At 38.9% G+C, this 12,979-nt stretch overlaps 3 non-coding genes across 3 annotated transcripts; all 3 read right to left on the bottom strand.

Moving 5' to 3' along the window:
- Positions 1-44: 44 nt before the first annotated feature.
- On the bottom strand, positions 45-117 carry TRNAK-CUU (transfer RNA lysine (anticodon CUU)). The gene has a single exon. It is a non-coding gene; the product is annotated as a tRNA-Lys (tRNA).
- Positions 118-888: 771 nt separating this feature from the next.
- On the bottom strand, positions 889-961 carry TRNAK-CUU (transfer RNA lysine (anticodon CUU)). Its single transcript has one exon. It is a non-coding gene; the product is annotated as a tRNA-Lys (tRNA).
- Positions 962-8,483: 7,522 nt separating this feature from the next.
- TRNAK-CUU (transfer RNA lysine (anticodon CUU)) lies at positions 8,484-8,556 on the bottom strand. Its single transcript has one exon. It is a non-coding gene; the product is annotated as a tRNA-Lys (tRNA).
- Between the last annotated feature and the right edge of the window lie 4,423 nt (positions 8,557-12,979).

Below are 12,979 nucleotides of genomic sequence, written 5' to 3'. Positions count from 1 at the left end.
ATTATGAGAGCCAATGCTATCATCCAGCAAAAAATACTCGTTTTCGCCCAACGTGGGGCTCGAACCCACGACCCTGAGATTAAGAGTCTCATGCTCTACCGACTGAGCTAGCCGGGCTCCCACTTAAATATGGTATGCAGACTCATCATTTTTTATTAAGGAAAACTGTTTCTGGATATTCCTCTGCTCTTGTTTTGCAAGGAACTTCACTTTCATACATCCTTCAGAGGAAAGAATGTCAAGTAAAATAAGACGAAATGAAAATGGAAGGTGTGAAATTTTCATTTTGAGATTGCATAAGAAATCAAATTCCTCTCACGTGCTATAGAATACCTAAACACTTTTGATTAAACCACTTTAGTTGTTATAATGACACCAAATTTGAAAGCCATCTGTGACTTTCATGTTCTTACTCTGCAACAACCATGGCAATTACAAGTTAAAAAGTAAAATGTATGCAAATTTTAGAATGGAGAATGCGGGCATCGATCCCGCTACCTCTCGTATGCTAAGCGAGCGCTCTACCATTTGAGCTAATTCCCCTGTGTGCTCACTCAGCATCACATTTCAAAAGTAACGTTACTGCTGTCCACACTGTATTTTAAGTCTAATTGCCCATAACATGAGTGTTCAGTTCACTCCTAACTGATGCCTTAACTACACCTAGGGGATGTTTTACACTTCAGGTTGGCATGTTTAGTACTTGAATAGGAGTGATATCACTGTATGTTAACCTAGACTCAGGCCCTACCTAATCTTGGAGATACATTTCTCATGAATGAGTAACCAAGGGAGATACAATTTTTAGGAGTTAGTGCATGTCTAATGCAAGATTAATCACCATATTATGAGAGCCAATGCTATCATCCAGCAAAAAATACTCGTTTTCGCCCAACGTGGGGCTCGAACCCACGACCCTGAGATTAAGAGTCTCATGCTCTACCGACTGAGCTAGCCGGGCTCCCACTTAAATATGGTATGCAGACTCATCATTTTTTATTAAGGAAAACTGTTTCTGGATATTCCTCTGCTCTTGTTTTGCAAGGAACTTCACTTTTATACATCCTTCAGAGGAAAGAATGTCAAGTAAAATAAGACGAAATGAAAATGGAAGGTGTGAAATTTTCATTTTGAGATTGCATAAGAAATCAAATTCCTCTCACGTGCTATAGAATACCTAAACACTTTTGATTAAACCACTTTAGTTGTTATAATGACACCAAATTTGAAAGCCATCTGTGACTTTTCTGTTCTTACTCTGCAACAACCATGGCAATTACAAGTTAAAAAGTAAAATGTATGCAAATTTTAGAATGGAGAATGCGGGCATCGATCCCTCTACCTCTCGCATGCTAAGCGAGCGCTCTACCATTTGAGCCAATTCCCCTGTGTGCTCACTCAGCATCACATTTCAAAAGTAACGTTACTGCTGCCACACTTTATTTTAAGTCTAATTGCCCATAACATGAGTGTTCAGTTCACTCCTAACTGATGCCTTAACTACACCTAGGGGATGTTTTACACTTCAGGTTGGCATGTTTAGTACTTGAATAGGAGTGATATCACTGTATGTTAACCTAGACTCAGGCCCTACCTAATCTTGGAGATACATTTCTCATGAATGAGTAACCAAGGGAGATACAATTTTTAGGAGTTAGTGCATGTCTAACGCAAGATTAATCACCATATTATGAGAGCCAATGCAATCATCCAGCAAAAAATACTCGTTTTCGCCCAACGTGGGGCTTGAACCCACGACCCTGAGATTAAGAGTCTCATGCTCTACCGACTGAGCTAGCCGGGCTCCCACTTAAATATGGTATGCAGACTCATCATTTTTTATTAAGGAAAACTGTTTCTGGATATTCCTCTGCTCTTGTTTTGCAAGGAACTTCACTTTTATACATCCTTCAGAGGAAAGAATGTCAAGTAAAATAAGACGAAATGAAAATGGAAGGTGTGAAATTTTCATTTTGAGATTGCATAAGAAATCAAATTCCTCTCACGTGCTATAGAATACCTAAACACTTTTGATTAAACCACTTTAGTTGTTATAATGACACCAAATTTGAAAGCCATCTGTGACTTTTCTGTTCTTACTCTGCAACAACCATGGAAATTACAAGTTAAAAAGTAAAATGTATGCAAATTTTAAAATGGAGAATGCGGGCATCGATCCCGCTACCTCTCGCATGCTAAGCGAGCGCTCTACCATTTGAGCTAATTCCCCTGTGTGCTCACTCAGCATCACATTTCAAAAGTAACGTTACTGCTGTCCACACTTTATTTTAAGTCTAATTGCCCATAACATGAGTGTTCAGTTCACTCCTAACTGATGCCTTAACTACACCTAGGGGATGTTTTACACTTCAGGTTGGCATGTTTAGTACTAGAATAGGAGTGATATCACTGTATGTTAACCTAGACTCAGGCCCTACCTAATCTTGGAGATACATTTCTCATGAATGAGTAACCAAGGGAGATACAATTTTTAGGAGTTAGTGCATGTCTAATGCAAGATTAATCACCATATTATGAGAGCCAATGCTATCATCCAGCAAAAAATACTCGTTTTCGCCCAACGTGGGGCTCGAACCCACAACCCTGAAATTAAGAGTCTCATGCTCTACCGACTGAGCTAGCCGGGCTCCCACTTAAATATGGTATGCAGACTCATCATTTTTTATTAAGGAAAACTGTTTCTGGATATTCCTCTGCTCTTGTTTTGCAAGGAACTTCACTTTTATACATCCTTCAGAGGAAAGAATGTCAAGTAAAATAAGACGAAATGAAAATGGAAGGTGTGAAATTTTCATTTTGAGATTGCATAAGAAATCAAATTCCTCTCACGTGCTATAGAATACCTAAACACTTTTGATTAAACCACTTTAGTTGTTATAATGACACCAAATTTGAAAGCCATCTGTGACTTTTCTGTTCTTACTCTGCAACAACCATGGCAATTACAAGTTAAAAAGTAAAATGTATGCAAATTTTAGAATGGAGAATGCGGGCATCGATCCCGCTACCTCTCGCATGCTAAGCGAGCGCTCTACCATTTGAGCTAATTCCCCTGTGTGCTCACTCAGCATCACATTTCAAAAGTAACGTTACTGCTGTCCACACTGTATTTTAAGTCTAATTGCCCATAACATGAGTGTTCAGTTCACTCCTAACTGATGCCTTAACTACACCTAGGGGATGTTTTACACTTCAGGTTGGCATGTTTAGTACTTGAATAGGAGTGATATCACTGTATGTTAACCTAGACTCAGGCCCTACCTAATCTTGGAGATACATTTCTCATGAATGAGTAACCAAGGGAGATACAATTTTTAGGAGTTAGTGCATGTCTAATGCAAGATTAATCACCATATTATGAGAGCCAATGCTATCATCCAGCAAAAAATACTCGTTTTCACCCAACGTGGGGCTCGAACCCACAACCCTGAGATTAAGAGTCTCATGCTCTACCGACTGAGCTAGCCGGGCTCCCACTTAAATATGGTATGCAGACTCATCATTTTTTATTAAGGAAAACTGTTTCTGGATATTCCTCTGCTCTTGTTTTGCAAGGAACTTCACTTTTATACATCCTTCAGAGGAAAGAATGTCAAGTAAAATAAGACGAAATGAAAATGGAAGGTGTGAAATTTTCATTTTGAGATTGCATAAGAAATCAAATTCCTCTCACGTGCTATAGAATACCTAAACACTTTTGATTAAACCACTTTAGTTGTTATAATGACACCAAATTTGAAAGCCATCTGTGACTTTTCTGTTCTTACTCTGCAACAACCATGGCAATTACAAGTTAAAAAGTAAAATGTATGCAAATTTTAGAATGGAGAATGCGGGCATCGATCCCGCTACCTCTCGCATGCTAAGCGAGCGCTCTACCATTTGAGCTAATTCCCCTGTGTGCTCACTCAGCATCACATTTCAAAAGTAACGTTACTGCTGTCCACACTTTATTTTAAGTCTAATTGCCCATAACATGAGTGTTCAGTTCACTCCTAACTGATGCCTTAACTACACCTAGGGGATGTTTTACACTTCAGGTTGGCATGTTTAGTACTTGAATAGGAGTGATATCACTGTATGTTAACCTAGACTCAGGCCCTACCTAATCTTGGAGATACATTTCTCATGAATGAGTAACCAAGGGAGATACAATTTTTAGGAGTTAGTGCATGTCTAATGCAAGATTAATCACCATATTATGAGAGCCAATGCTATCATCCAGCAAAAAATACTCGTTTTCACCCAACGTGGGGCTCGAACCCACAACCCTGAGATTAAGAGTCTCATGCTCTACCGACTGAGCTAGCCGGGCTCCCACTTAAATATGGTATGCAGACTCATCATTTTTTATTAAGGAAAACCGTTTCTGGATATTCCTCTGCTCTTGTTTTGCAAGGAACTTCACTTTCATACATCCTTCAGAGGAAAGAATGTCAAGTAAAATAAGACGAAATGAAAATGGAAGGTGTGAAATTTTCATTTTGAGATTGCATAAGAAATCAAATTCCTCTCACGTGCTATAGAATACCTAAACACTTTTGATTAAACCACTTTAGTTGTTATAATGACACCAAATTTGAAAGCCATCTGTGACTTTTCTGTTCTTACTCTGCAACAACCATGGCAATTACAAGTTAAAAAGTAAAATGTATGCAAATTTTAAAATGGAGAATGGGGGCATCGATCCCGCTACCTCTCGTATGCTAAGCGAGCGCTCTACCATTTGAGCTAATTCCCCTGTGTGCTCACTCAGCATCACATTTCAAAAGTAACGTTACTGCTGTCCACACTGTATTTTAAGTCTAATTGCCCATAACATGAGTGTTCAGTTCACTCCTAACTGATGCCTTAACTACACCTAGGGGATGTTTTACACTTCAGGTTGGCATGTTTAGTACTTGAATAGGAGTGATATCACTGTATGTTAACCTAGACTCAGGCCCTACCTAATCTTGGAGATACATTTCTCATGAATGAGTAACCAAGGGAGATACAATTTTTAGGAGTTAGTGCATGTCTAATGCAAGATTAATCACCATATTATGAGAGCCAATGCTATCATCCAGCAAAAAATACTCGTTTTCACCCAACGTGGGGCTCGAACCCACAACCCTGAGATTAAGAGTCTCATGCTCTACCGACTGAGCTAGCCGGGCTCCCACTTAAATATGGTATGCAGACTCATCATTTTTTATTAAGGAAAACTGTTTCTGGATATTCCTCTGCTCTTGTTTTGCAAGGAACTTCACTTTTATACATCCTTCAGAGGAAAGAATGTCAAGTAAAATAAGACGAAATGAAAATGGAAGGTGTGAAATTTTCATTTTGAGATTGCATAAGAAATCAAATTCCTCTCACGTGCTATAGAATACCTAAACACTTTTGATTAAACCACTTTAGTTGTTATAATGACACCAAATTTGAAAGCCATCTGTGACTTTTCTGTTCTTACTCTGCAACAACCATGGCAATTACAAGTTAAAAAGTAAAATGTATGCAAATTTTAGATTGGAGAATGCGGGCATCGATCCCGCTACCTCTCGCATGCTAAGCGAGCGCTCTACCATTTGAGCTAATTCCCCTGTGTGCTCACTCAGCATCACATTTCAAAAGTAACGTTACTGCTGTCCACACTTTATTTTAAGTCTAATTGCCCATAACATGAGTGTTCAGTTCACTCCTAACTGATGCCTTAACTACACCTAGGGGATGTTTTACACTTCAGGTTGGCATGTTTAGTACTTGAATAGGAGTGATATCACTGTATGTTAACCTAGACTCAGGCCCTACCTAATCTTGGAGATACATTTCTCATGAATGAGTAACCAAGGGAGATACAATTTTTAGGAGTTAGTGCATGTCTAATGCAAGATTAATCACCATATTATGAGAGCCAATGCAATCATCCAGCAAAAAATACTCGTTTTCGCCCAACGTGGGGCTCGAACCCACGACCCTGATATTAAGAGTCTCATGCTCTACCGACTGAGCTAGCCGGGCTCCCACTTAAATATGGTATGCAGACTCATCATTTTTTATTAAGGAAAACCGTTTCTGGATATTCCTCTGCTCTTGTTTTGCAAGGAACTTCACTTTCATACATCCTTCAGAGGAAAGAATGTCAAGTAAAATAAGACGAAATGAAAATGGAAGGTGTGAAATTTTCATTTTGAGATTGCATAAGAAATCAAATTCCTCTCACGTGCTATAGAATACCTAAACACTTTTGATTAAACCACTTTAGTTGTTATAATGACACCAAATTTGAAAGCCATCTGTGACTTTTCTGTTCTTACTCTGCAACAACCATGGCAATTACAAGTTAAAAAGTAAAATGTATGCAAATTTTAAAATGGAGAATGGGGGCATCGATCCCGCTACCTCTCGTATGCTAAGCGAGCGCTCTACCATTTGAGCTAATTCCCCTGTGTGCTCACTCAGCATCACATTTCAAAAGTAACGTTACTGCTGTCCACACTGTATTTTAAGTCTAATTGCCCATAACATGAGTGTTCAGTTCACTCCTAACTGATGCCTTAACTACACCTAGGGGATGTTTTACACTTCAGGTTGGCATGTTTAGTACTTGAATAGGAGTGATATCACTGTATGTTAACCTAGACTCAGGCCCTACCTAATCTTGGAGATACATTTCTCATGAATGAGTAACCAAGGGAGATACAATTTTTAGGAGTTAGTGCATGTCTAATGCAAGATTAATCACCATATTATGAGAGCCAATGCTATCATCCAGCAAAAAATACTCGTTTTCACCCAACGTGGGGCTCGAACCCACAACCCTGAGATTAAGAGTCTCATGCTCTACCGACTGAGCTAGCCGGGCTCCCACTTAAAGATGGTATGCAGACTCATCATTTTTTATTAAGGAAAACTGTTTCTGGATATTCCTCTGCTCTTGTTTTGCAAGGAACTTCACTTTTATACATCCTTCAGAGGAAAGAATGTCAAGTAAAATAAGACGAAATGAAAATGGAAGGTGTGAAATTTTCATTTTGAGATTGCATAAGAAATCAAATTCCTCTCACGTGCTATAGAATACCTAAACACTTTTGATTAAACCACTTTAGTTGTTATAATGACACCAAATTTGAAAGCCATCTGTGACTTTTCTGTTCTTACTCTGCAACAACCATGGCAATTACAAGTTAAAAAGTAAAATGTATGCAAATTTTAGAATGGAGAATGCGGGCATCGATCCCGCTACCTCTCGCATGCTAAGCGAGCGCTCTACCATTTGAGCTAATTCCCCTGTGTGCTCACTCAGCATCACATTTCAAAAGTAACGTTACTGCTGTCCACACTTTATTTTAAGTCTAATTGCCCATAACATGAGTGTTCAGTTCACTCCTAACTGATGCCTTAACTACACCTAGGGGATGTTTTACACTTCAGGTTGGCATGTTTAGTACTTGAATAGGAGTGATATCACTGTATGTTAACCTAGACTCAGGCCCTACCTAATCTTGGAGATACATTTCTCATGAATGAGTAACCAAGGGAGATACAATTTTTAGGAGTTAGTGCATGTCTAATGCAAGATTAATCACCATATTATGAGAGCCAATGCAATCATCCAGCAAAAAATACTCGTTTTCGCCCAACGTGGGGCTCGAACCCACGACCCTGATATTAAGAGTCTCATGCTCTACCGACTGAGCTAGCCGGGCTCCCACTTAAATATGGTATGCAGACTCATCATTTTTTATTAAGGAAAACCGTTTCTGGATATTCCTCTGCTCTTGTTTTGCAAGGAACTTCACTTTCATACATCCTTCAGAGGAAAGAATGTCAAGTAAAATAAGACGAAATGAAAATGGAAGGTGTGAAATTTTCATTTTGAGATTGCATAAGAAATCAAATTCCTCTCACGTGCTATAGAATACCTAAACACTTTTGATTAAACCACTTTAGTTGTTATAATGACACCAAATTTGAAAGCCATCTGTGACTTTTCTGTTCTTACTCTGCAACAACCATGGCAATTACAAGTTAAAAAGTAAAATGTATGCAAATTTTAAAATGGAGAATGGGGGCATCGATCCCGCTACCTCTCGTATGCTAAGCGAGCGCTCTACCATTTGAGCTAATTCCCCTGTGTGCTCACTCAGCATCACATTTCAAAAGTAACGTTACTGCTGTCCACACTGTATTTTAAGTCTAATTGCCCATAACATGAGTGTTCAGTTCACTCCTAACTGATGCCTTAACTACACCTAGGGGATGTTTTACACTTCAGGTTGGCATGTTTAGTACTTGAATAGGAGTGATATCACTGTATGTTAACCTAGACTCAGGCCCTACCTAATCTTGGAGATACATTTCTCATGAATGAGTAACCAAGGGAGATACAATTTTTAGGAGTTAGTGCATGTCTAATGCAAGATTAATCACCATATTATGAGAGCCAATGCTATCATCCAGCAAAAAATACTCGTTTTCGCCCAACGTGGGGCTCGAACCCACGACCCTGAGATTAAGAGTCTCATGCTCTACCGACTGAGCTAGCCGGGCTCCCACTTAAATATGGTATGCAGACTCATCATTTTTTATGAAGGAAAACTGTTTCTGGATATTCCTCTGCTCTTGTTTTGCAAGGAACTTCACTTTTATACATCCTTCAGAGGAAAGAATGTCAAGTAAAATAAGACGAAATGAAAATGGAAGGTGTGAAATTTTCATTTTGAGATTGCATAAGAAATCAAATTCCTCTCACGTGCTATAGAATACCTAAACACTTTTGATTAAACCACTTTAGTTGTTATAATGACACCAAATTTGAAAGCCATCTGTGACTTTTCTGTTCTTACTCTGCAACAACCATGGCAATTACAAGTTAAAAAGTAAAATGTATGCAAATTTTAGAATGGAGAATGCGGGCATCGATCCCTCTACCTCTCGCATGCTAAGCGAGCGCTCTACCATTTGAGCTAATTCCCCTGTGTGCTCACTCAGCATCACATTTCAAAAGTAACGTTACTGCTGTCCACACTTTATTTTAAGTCTAATTGCCCATAACATGAGTGTTCAGTTCACTCCTAACTGATGCCTTAACTACACCTAGGGGATGTTTTACACTTCAGGTTGGCATGTTTAGTACTTGAATAGGAGTGATATCACTGTATGTTAACCTAGACTCAGGCCCTACCTAATCTTGGAGATACATTTCTCATGAATGAGTAACCAAGGGAGATACAATTTTTAGGAGTTAGTGCATGTCTAATGCAAGATTAATCACCATATTATGAGAGCCAATGCTATCATCCAGCAAAAAATACTCGTTTTCACCCAACGTGGGGCTCGAACCCACAACCCTGAGATTAAGAGTCTCATGCTCTACCGACTGAGCTAGCCGGGCTCCCACTTAAATATGGTATGCAGACTCATCATTTTTTATTAAGGAAAACTGTTTCTGGATATTCCTCTGCTCTTGTTTTGCAAGGAACTTCACTTTTATACATCCTTCAGAGGAAAGAATGTCAAGTAAAATAAGACGAAATGAAAATGGAAGGTGTGAAATTTTCATTTTGAGATTGCATAAGAAATCAAATTCCTCTCACGTGCTATAGAATACCTAAACACTTTTGATTAAACCACTTTAGTTGTTATAATGACACCAAATTTGAAAGCCATCTGTGACTTTTCTGTTCTTACTCTGCAACAACCATGGCAATTACAAGTTAAAAAGTAAAATGTATGCAAATTTTAGAATGGAGAATGCGGGCATCGATCCCGCTACCTCTCGCATGCTAAGCGAGCGCTCTACCATTTGAGCTAATTCCCCTGTGTGCTCACTCAGCATCACATTTCAAAAGTAACGTTACTGCTGTCCACACTTTATTTTAAGTCTAATTGCCCATAACATGAGTGTTCAGTTCACTCCTAACTGATGCCTTAACTACACCTAGGGGATGTTTTACACTTCAGGTTGGCATGTTTAGTACTTGAATAGGAGTGATATCACTGTATGTTAACCTAGACTCAGGCCCTACCTAATCTTGGAGATACATTTCTCATGAATGAGTAACCAAGGGAGATACAATTTTTAGGAGTTAGTGCATGTCTAATGCAAGATTAATCACCATATTATGAGAGCCAATGCAATCATCCAGCAAAAAATACTCGTTTTCGCCCAACGTGGGGCTCGAACCCACGACCCTGATATTAAGAGTCTCATGCTCTACCGACTGAGCTAGCCGGGCTCCCACTTAAATATGGTATGCAGACTCATCATTTTTTATTAAGGAAAACCGTTTCTGGATATTCCTCTGCTCTTGTTTTGCAAGGAACTTCACTTTCATACATCCTTCAGAGGAAAGAATGTCAAGTAAAATAAGACGAAATGAAAATGGAAGGTGTGAAATTTTCATTTTGAGATTGCATAAGAAATCAAATTCCTCTCACGTGCTATAGAATACCTAAACACTTTTGATTAAACCACTTTAGTTGTTATAATGACACCAAATTTGAAAGCCATCTGTGACTTTTCTGTTCTTACTCTGCAACAACCATGGCAATTACAAGTTAAAAAGTAAAATGTATGCACATTTTAAAATGGAGAATGGGGGCATCGATCCCGCTACCTCTCGTATGCTAAGCGAGCGCTCTACCATTTGAGCTAATTCCCCTGTGTGCTCACTCAGCATCACATTTCAAAAGTAACGTTACTGCTGTCCACACTGTATTTTAAGTCTAATTGCCCATAACATGAGTGTTCAGTTCACTCCTAACTGATGCCTTAACTACACCTAGGGGATGTTTTACACTTCAGGTTGGCATGTTTAGTACTTGAATAGGAGTGATATCACTGTATGTTAACCTAGACTCAGGCCCTACCTAATCTTGGAGATACATTTCTCATGAATGAGTAACCAAGGGAGATACAATTTTTAGGAGTTAGTGCATGTCTAATGCAAGATTAATCACCATATTATGAGAGCCAATGCTATCATCCAGCAAAAAATACTCGTTTTCACCCAACGTGGGGCTCGAACCCACAACCCTGAGATTAAGAGTCTCATGCTCTACCGACTGAGCTAGCCGGGCTCCCACTTAAATATGGTATGCAGACTCATCATTTTTTATTAAGGAAAACTGTTTCTGGATATTCCTCTGCTCTTGTTTTGCAAGGAACTTCACTTTTATACATCCTTCAGAGGAAAGAATGTCAAGTAAAATAAGACGAAATGAAAATGGAAGGTGTGAAATTTTCATTTTGAGATTGCATAAGAAATCAAATTCCTCTCACGTGCTATAGAATACCTAAACACTTTTGATTAAACCACTTTAGTTGTTATAATGACACCAAATTTGAAAGCCATCTGTGACTTTTCTGTTCTTACTCTGCAACAACCATGGCAATTACAAGTTAAAAAGTAAAATGTATGCAAATTTTAGAATGGAGAATGCGGGCATCGATCCCGCTACCTCTCGCATGCTAAGCGAGCGCTCTACCATTTGAGCTAATTCCCCTGTGTGCTCACTCAGCATCACATTTCAAAAGTAACGTTACTGCTGTCCACACTTTATTTTAAGTCTAATTGCCCATAACATGAGTGTTCAGTTCACTCCTAACTGATGCCTTAACTACACCTAGGGGATGTTTTACACTTCAGGTTGGCATGTTTAGTACTTGAATAGGAGTGATATCACTGTATGTTAACCTAGACTCAGGCCCTACCTAATCTTGGAGATACATTTCTCATGAATGAGTAACCAAGGGAGATACAATTTTTAGGAGTTAGTGCATGTCTAATGCAAGATTAATCACCATATTATGAGAGCCAATGCTATCATCCAGCAAAAAATACTCGTTTTCACCCAACGTGGGGCTCGAACCCACAACCCTGAGATTAAGAGTCTCATGCTCTACCGACTGAGCTAGCCGGGCTCCCACTTAAATATGGTATGCAGACTCATCATTTTTTATTAAGGAAAACTGTTTCTGGATATTCCTCTGCTCTTGTTTTGCAAGGAACTTCACTTTTATACATCCTTCAGAGGAAAGAATGTCAAGTAAAATAAGACGAAATGAAAATGGAAGGTGTGAAATTTTCATTTTGAGATTGCATAAGAAATCAAATTCCTCTCACGTGCTATAGAATACCTAAACACTTTTGATTAAACCACTTTAGTTGTTATAATGACACCAAATTTGAAAGCCATCTGTGACTTTTCTGTTCTTACTCTGCAACAACCATGGCAATTACAAGTTAAAAAGTAAAATGTATGCAAATTTTAGAATGGAGAATGCGGGCATCGATCCCGCTACCTCTCGCATGCTAAGCGAGCGCTCTACCATTTGAGCTAATTCCCCTGTGTGCTCACTCAGCATCACATTTCAAAAGTAACGTTACTGCTGTCCACACTTTATTTTAAGTCTAATTGCCCATAACATGAGTGTTCAGTTCACTCCTAACTGATGCCTTAACTACACCTAGGGGATGTTTTACACTTCAGGTTGGCATGTTTAGTACTTGAATAGGAGTGATATCACTGTATGTTAACCTAGACTCAGGCCCTACCTAATCTTGGAGATACATTTCTCATGAATGAGTAACCAAGGGAGATACAATTTTTAGGAGTTAGTGCATGTCTAATGCAAGATTAATCACCATATTATGAGAGCCAATGCAATCATCCAGCAAAAAATACTCGTTTTCGCCCAACGTGGGGCTCGAACCCACGACCCTGATATTAAGAGTCTCATGCTCTACCGACTGAGCTAGCCGGGCTCCCACTTAAATATGGTATGCAGACTCATCATTTTTTATTAAGGAAAACCGTTTCTGGATATTCCTCTGCTCTTGTTTTGCAAGGAACTTCACTTTCATACATCCTTCAGAGGAAAGAATGTCAAGTAAAATAAGACGAAATGAAAATGGAAGGTGTGAAATTTTCATTTTGAGATTGCATAAGAAATCAAATTCCTCTCACG

This window comes from Triturus cristatus, chromosome 4_1 (assembly GCF_964204655.1).
Source record: "Triturus cristatus chromosome 4_1, aTriCri1.1, whole genome shotgun sequence".
Classification (NCBI taxonomy): domain Eukaryota; kingdom Metazoa; phylum Chordata; class Amphibia; order Caudata; family Salamandridae; genus Triturus; species Triturus cristatus.
The sequence above is the reverse complement of the archived record's forward strand: the minus strand, read 5'-3'. Positions and strand labels throughout refer to the sequence as shown.